This window comes from Theropithecus gelada, chromosome 7b (genome assembly GCF_003255815.1).
Source record: "Theropithecus gelada isolate Dixy chromosome 7b, Tgel_1.0, whole genome shotgun sequence".
In the NCBI taxonomy this organism is placed as follows: Eukaryota; Metazoa; Chordata; class Mammalia; order Primates; family Cercopithecidae; genus Theropithecus; species Theropithecus gelada.
Window position 1 is genome coordinate 35,516,401 of NC_037675.1, and position 7,418 is coordinate 35,523,818.

Consider the following 7,418-nt stretch of genomic DNA (forward strand, 5'->3'; position numbering starts at 1 on the left):
TCCTGGTTACTAGAGTCCCCACAAATGCTGGTGGCCCCCACATCCACAAAAGGCTCCTCCATTCATAAACACCACATGCTTGCTCCTACCTTTATGCCTGGAATTTCTTCCCCACTTGCCTCTAAGTGTCCAAATTATGTTAAATCATGTTCTTCCGGATTTAGCTTAAGTTTTCCTTCTTAAATTTAATGAAATTTGCCCTTTTCACAAGATGGCGCTGAATGCCAAGAGGGAAGCCCCTATCCCTCCTAAAGCCGAAGCCGAAGTGAAGGCTTTAAAGGCCAAGAAGACAGTGTTGAAAGGTGTCCACATCTACACAAAAAAAGAAGACCCACATCCACGTCACCCACCTTCCAGCAGCCTAAGACACTGTGATTCCCGAGGCAGCCCACATATCCTTGGAAGAGCGCCCCCAGGAGAAACAAGCTTGACCACTATGCCATCATCAAGTTTCTGCAGACCACTGAGTCCGCTGTAAAGAAGATAGAAGACAACACCACACTTGTGTTCACGGTGGATGTTAAAGCCAACAAGCACCAGATCAAACAGGCTGTGAAGAAGGTCTGTGACATTGATGTGGCCAACGTCAACACCCTGATTTGGCCTGATGGAGAGAAGAAGGCATATGTTCAACTGGCTCCTGATTACGACGTTTTGGATGTTGCCAAAAAAATTGGGATCATCTAAACTGAGTCCACCTGGCTAATTCTAAATATGCATATCTTTTCACCAAAAAAAAAAAAAAAATTAATGGAATTTAATGATACTCTGCTCTTCCAAAATGTAGTAACAGCAGCAGTCTGCACCAACAATTTGACTCATCACTTGATTTTTTTTTTTCTTTTCTGAGACAGAGTCTCGCACTGTCGCCCAGGCTGGAGTGCAGTGGCACAATCTCGGCTCACTGCAACCTCTGCCTCCCGGGTTCAAGCGGTTCTTCTGCCTCAGCCTTCTGAGTAGCTGGGACTATAGGCACTCGCCACCACGCCCAGCTAATTTTTGTATTTTTAGTAGAGATGGGGTTTCACAATGTTGTCCAGGATGGTCTCGATCTCTTGACCTCGTGATCCGCCTGCCTCGGCCTCCCAAAGTGTTGGGATTACAGGTGTGAGCCACCGGCGCCTGGCCCATCACTTGATTTTTTTCCTTTTTTTTTTTTTTTTTGAGACAGAGTCTTGCTCTGTTACCCAGGCTGGAGTACAGTGGCGCGATCATGGCTCACTGGAACCTCTGCCTCCCAGGTTCAAGTGATTCTTGTGCCTTAGCCTCCCCAGTAGCTGGGGTCACAGGCAAGCGCCACCATGCCCAGCTAAATTTTTTTGTGTTTTTAGTAGAGACGGGGTTTCACCATGTTGGCCAGGCTGGTCTTGAAATCCTGGCCTCAAGTGATCTGCCTCAGCCTCCCAAAGTGCTGGGATTACAGGCATAAACCACCGTGCTCAGCCATTTTTTTTTTTTTTTTTTTTCTTCCTGAGACGGGGTTTCCCTCTTTGTTGCCCAGGCTGGAGTGCAATGGCACGACCTTGGCTCACTGCAACCTCCACCTCCTGGGTTCAAGTGATTCTCCTGCCTCATCCTCCCAAGTGGCTTGGATTAGAGGTGCCCACCACGACGCCCAGCTAATTTTTGTATTTTTAGTAGAGACAGGTTTTCACCATGTTGGCCAGGCTGGTCTTGAATTCTTGAACTTGTGATCCCCCAGCCTCTGCTTCCCAAAATGTTGGGATTACAGGCGTGAGCCGTCGCGCCCAGCCCCTTTTTTTTTTTTTTTTTTTTTTTTTTTTTTTGAGACAAAGTCTCACTCTGTCATCCAGGCTGGAGTGGCATGATCTTGGCTCACTGCAACCTCCACCTCCCGGATTCAAGCAATTCTCCTGTCTCACCCTCCCGAGTAGCTGGGACTACAGGCCTACGCCACCTCACCCAGCTAATTTTTGTATTTTTAGTAGAGATGGAGTTTCACTTTGTTGGCCAGCCTGGTCTCAAACTCATGAGCTCAAGTGATCCACCCGCCTCAGCCTCCCAAAGTGCTGGAACTACAGGTGTGAGCCACCTCGCCTGGCGGACGCACCCAACCTTTTCCTTACATTTTGGATAATGCCTTATCTCTGGTCCCCAAGTCCTCAACTAAACCATCCCAGTAGCCGTTTCTCTTCCCCACACCCCTGACTCCATGCCAAGTTCCTGCCTTGGTCCCTCTATCCCTTGCCCTCCCAGGCCTTCCAGAGGCAGTTATCCTGGCTCTGAACCCCAGCTCACCCTACCTTCATTTCAGTGCTCCCTGATGGCTACCTATTGCTGGTGCCAGGTGCTAAGAGGTTCTGCCCCTCGGCTGGACACCTTCCCGTAGCCTCCTAATAGTGGCCTCTGGGTTCCAACCCTCTCAGACAAATGGAACGTTAGTTACTAAATTTCCGAATCCTCCACAACTTAACCAAAGGAATTACATGTATGTTGGGCCATGGCAGCTCATGGCTGTAATCCCAGCACTTTGGGAAACCAACATGGGAGGATCACTAGAAGCCAAGAGTTCAATGCCAGCCTGGACAACATAGCAAGACCCTATCTCTACAAAAAAATATTTAAAATTTAGCCAAGTGTCGGCCAGGCATGGTGGCTCATGCCTGTAATCCCAACACTTTGGGAGGCGGAGGAGGGCAGATCACCAGAGGTCAGGAGTACGAGACCAGCCTGCCCAACATGGGGAAACCTCGTCTTTTCTAAAAATACAAAAATTGCCTGGGTGTGGTTGTGGGCACCTGTAATCCCAGCTACCCAGCTACTAAGGCTGAAGAATCACTTGAACCCAGGAGGCGGAGGTTGAAGTGAGCCAAGATCGCGCCACTGCTTTCCACCCTGGGCAACGAGAGCGAGACTCTGTTGCAATAAATAAATAAATTAAATTAAATTAAATTAAATTAAATTAAATTAAACTAAATTTAGCCAAGTGTGTTGGCTTATACCTGTGGTCCTAGCCACCAAGGAGGCTTAGGCAGGAGAGTCACTTTAGCCCAAGAATTCAAGGCTGCAGTGAGCTATGAGTACACCACTGCACTCCAGCCTGGGTAGAGTGAGATGCTGTCTCAAAAAAAAAAAAAAAAAAGCTATATCCCAGGTGTTTGATGATGGCAACTCAGAGATGGGCATGAGGGGCCTCCATTAAAAGAATGCACAGGCTAGTAGGGAAAACAGTCCAGAAGAGGCAGGGATTTTTTCTGCCTGGAATGTCTGGGTGTTAGGAAGGCCTGATAGAAGAGATGACATTTAACATGGGCCTCGAAGGGTGTGTAGGATTCTCCAGCCTAAAGTTGGAAATGGGAGGAGGGGGCCATGTGGAGACATTCCAGACAAAGGAAACGGCATGAGCAAGAGACATCCAGGACTCGAAAGGTCCCGGCCTCTTCAGAATGGCAAGCCCATTGGCTAAGTCAAAGGCTGAGTTTTCACTAAATTTTTCCGGTTAAGAAATGTTTTCCCATTTCCACATGACAGAAGAAAACGTTTTTTGAAAAAAGGGACAAAGCATGGGCATGTTCTCTTACTGGGGGCAAACCTTATCCTTCGAAAGTAGGTCCTTTTTTATAAATATCCCAAAGTCAATTAGAGAATACTCTGGTGATTCACGTAGGTTAGCAAACTGGTTCATGCTCTCTTGAATGCGTAAAAAAAAGTCATGAAATGTTTTTCATGATAAAGTCATGAAACTGATCTTGGCCCATACAGGAATTCAAAAGGCAATTTCAAAAGTTAGTGACCAAACCAGAAGTATAGCAATTCTCCTAGACTCCTCCTTCTGCCTCTACCTTCACTTTAGATTACTGAACAAGATATATAATCATTCCCTAGCCATTGGATGACCCCACTATCCTGGCCACCTCTCTCCTTTCCTTCCCAGGCCGTTGAAGGGGTGGCCTGCCCCTCCACACCTGTGGGTGTTTCTCGTTAGGTGGAACGAGAGACTTGAGAAAAGAAATAAGACACCTAGACAAAGTATAGAGAAAGAAAAAGTGGGCCCAGGGGACCGGCGCTCAGCTTACAGAGGACCCACGACGGCACCGGTCTCTGATGTCCCTTAGTATTTATTGATAATTATCTTTACCATCTTAAAGATAAGGGAGTGGCAGGACAATAGGATCATTGTAGGGAGGAAATCAACAGTAAGATATATGAACAAAAATCTCTGTGACATGAATAAGTTTAAAGGAAAATGCTATGCCTTGAGATGCATATGCAAACATCTCCATAAACCTTTTAGCAGCATTGTTTCAGCCTATCACATGGGGAGAAACCTTGGACAATACCTAGCTTTTCTAGGCAGAGGTCCCTGTGACCTTTGGCTGTGTACCTGTCCCTGGGTAGTTGAAATTAAGAGAATGGTGATGACTTTTAACCAGCAAGCTGCCTTCAGGCACTTGTTTAACAAAGACACATCCTGCACAGCCCCAAATCCATTAAACCTTGAGTCACCACAGCACATGTCTCTTGCAAGGACAAGGTTGGGGATAGGGTCACAGATTAACAGCATCTCAAATACAGAACAAAATGGAGTCTCTTATGTCTACTTCTTTCTATATAGACACAGTAACAGGCTGATCTCTCTTTCTTTTCCCCACAGGCCGTATCTTAGGTTAACCACTGGTTCTCACCTGGATGAGCCAAAGGTGCAGCCTGTATTTTGGTTGGGTGGAGGGTGGTGGAAACTAGTTTGTCATTTTCCACCTTGATGAAAAATGTTTAATTGTTAATGCTTTCCAAGAGCACATGGAACTGTGGGTTATATTTCACCATATGTATGGTATATATATGTATATTTCACCATGTATATATGGTATATACGTGTATATTTCACCGTATATATATGTATATGGGAACCATGTATATATGTGTGTGTGTATATATATATACAGTTCCCATATTGGAGAGTTCTAACACATTTCTTTTTTTTTTTTTTTTGAGACGGAGTCTCGCTCTGCCGCCCAGGCTGGAGTGCAGTGGCCGGATCTCAGCTCACTGCAAGCTCCGCCTCCCGGGTTCACGCCATTCTCCTGCCTCAGCCTCCTGAGTAGCTGGGACTACAGGCGCCCGCCACCGCGCCCGGCTAGTTTTTTGTATTTTTTAGTAGAGACGGGGTTTCACCGGGTTAGCCAGGATGGTCTCGATCTCCTGACCTCGTGATCCGCCCGTCTCGGCCTCCCAAAGTGCTGGGATTACAGGCTTGAGCCACCGCGCCCGGCCTTTTTTTTTTTTTTTTTTTGAGATGGAGTCACCCAGGCTGGATCTTGGCTCACTGCAAACTCCGCCTCCCGGGTTCACGCCATTCTCCTGCCTCAGCCTCCCGAATAGCTGGGACTGCAAGCGCCCACCACCATGCCTGGCTAATTTTTTGTATTTTTAGTAGAGACGGGGTTTCACCATGTTAGCCAGGATGGTTTCGATCTCCTGACCTCATGATCTGCCTGCCTCGGCCTCCCAAAGTGCTGGGCTTACAGGTGTGAGCCACCGCACCCGGCCCGGATAGTTCTAACACATTTCTGAGAGTTACAACAGCTTTTTTTGTTTGATTGGTTTTTGTTTTTGTTTTGTTTTGTTTTGTTTCTTTTTGAGATGCTGTCTTGCTCTGTTGCCCAGGCTGGAGTGCAGTGGCGTGATCTCGGCTCACTGCAACCTCTGCCTCCTGGGTTCAAGCGATTCTTCTGCCTCAGCCTCCCAAGTAGCTGGGATAACATGCATGCATCACCACGCCCAGCTAATTTTTGTATTTTTAGTACAGACGGGGTTTCGCCATATTTGCCTGACTGGTCTCAAACTACTGACCTCAGGTGATCCGCCTGCCTCAGCCTCCCAAAGTGCTAGGATTACAGGCGTGAGCCACCCACACCTGTATTGTTGAAAAACAACAGCTTTTCAACTCCCTCTAGGAATCAGTGGGGAAGGTGTGCCTGTTCCCCTTAGGCACCTCCCACGGAGCCTCCCCACATCCATGTTGTGCAATGAGCTGCATTAGCCTCATACCTCATCTTCCTCTCTTGTCCTCTAACCCAATCCTCCTTCACTGCTGCCTGAGTGAATATTCCTGGAACCTTTCTGTGATTTTTCATCATCTCAGTAGGATAGACAAGGTTCTTCATGCTTTTGCTCCGGCGTCTCCCCACCAGGCACACTGAATTATGACTCCTCTCTGTGGAACACCCTCTTTCTCACTTCCCTGTGCTGGGAAGCACCTGAGTCCTTCCGGTGAATTCCAGCTCATCTGTTAAGGATTAGCTCCACTGTCTCCTTCATGCTGCCTTTGTTAATTCCTTCAGGCCTCAAGCACCGCTTTCTCCCTGAACAAGGACACAGGCCCTAGCACACCCCTGCCCTGGAGCACCTGCTGCCTGCATTGTCGCAGTCTACCCAGGGGTTGCATCCACCGTTCAGTGAGCTCCTGGATGACAAGCCCTAGACTTTTTTATCTTTATGTCCCCTGCAGTGCCTGGAACAAAAAAGACGCTCAACAAACTCTTGTTGAATGAATAAGTAAAAGAATGAAGAGTTCATGGCCAGGTGCAGTGGCTCATGCCTGTAATCCCAGCACTTTGGGAGGGTGAGGCAGGCAGATCACAAGGTCAGGAGTTCAAGACCAGCCTGGCCAGCATGGTGAAACCCCGCCTCTACTTAAAAAAAAAAAAATTTGGCGGGCGTGGTGGCATGACCCTGTAATCCCAGCTACTTGGCAGGCTGAAGCAGGAGAATTGCCTGAACTCAGGAGGTGGAGGTTGCAGTGAGCTGAGATCAAGCCACTGCACTCCAGCCTGGGCAACAGAGCAAGACTCTATCTCAGAAAAAAAAGAAAGAAAGAAAAAAGAAAAGTTCTAAAAATGTTTTAGCAAGAATAGCATCAGAACAATAAGCATACAGCTTCCCAAAGTAATTAAGAATAAAATTAATTATTCTGACAGTATCAGCTATGTTTTTGCTCATAGTAAACACACAATAAAATTCAGGAAACTGGGCCGGGCGCGGTGGCTCAAGCCTGTAATCACAGCACTTTGGGAGGCCGAGGCCGGTGGATCACTTGAGGCCAGGAGATCGAGACCATCCTGGCTAACACAGTGAAACACACCTCTACTAAAAAATACAAAAAACTAGCCGGGCGAGGTGGCGGGCGCCTGTAGTCCCAGCTAAGCTACTCGGGAGGCTGAGGCAGGAGAATGGTGTGAACCCAGGAGGCGGAGCTTGCAGTGAGCCAAGATTGCACCACTGCACTCCAGCCTGGGCAACAGAGCAGAGCAAGACTGTCTTTTTTTTTGAGACGGAGTCTTGCTCTGTCGCCCAGGCTGGAGTGCAGTGGTCGGATCTCAGCTCACTGCAAGCTCCGCCTCCCGGGTTCACGCCATTCTCCTGCCTCAGCCTCCCGAGTAGCTGGGACTACAGGC

The 7,418-nt window shown here is 47.9% G+C and overlaps 1 pseudogene; it reads left to right on the top strand.

Moving 5' to 3' along the window:
* Positions 1-211: 211 nt before the first annotated feature.
* LOC112629446 lies at positions 212-687 on the top strand (annotated as a pseudogene).
* Positions 688-7,418: the final 6,731 nt, after the last annotated feature.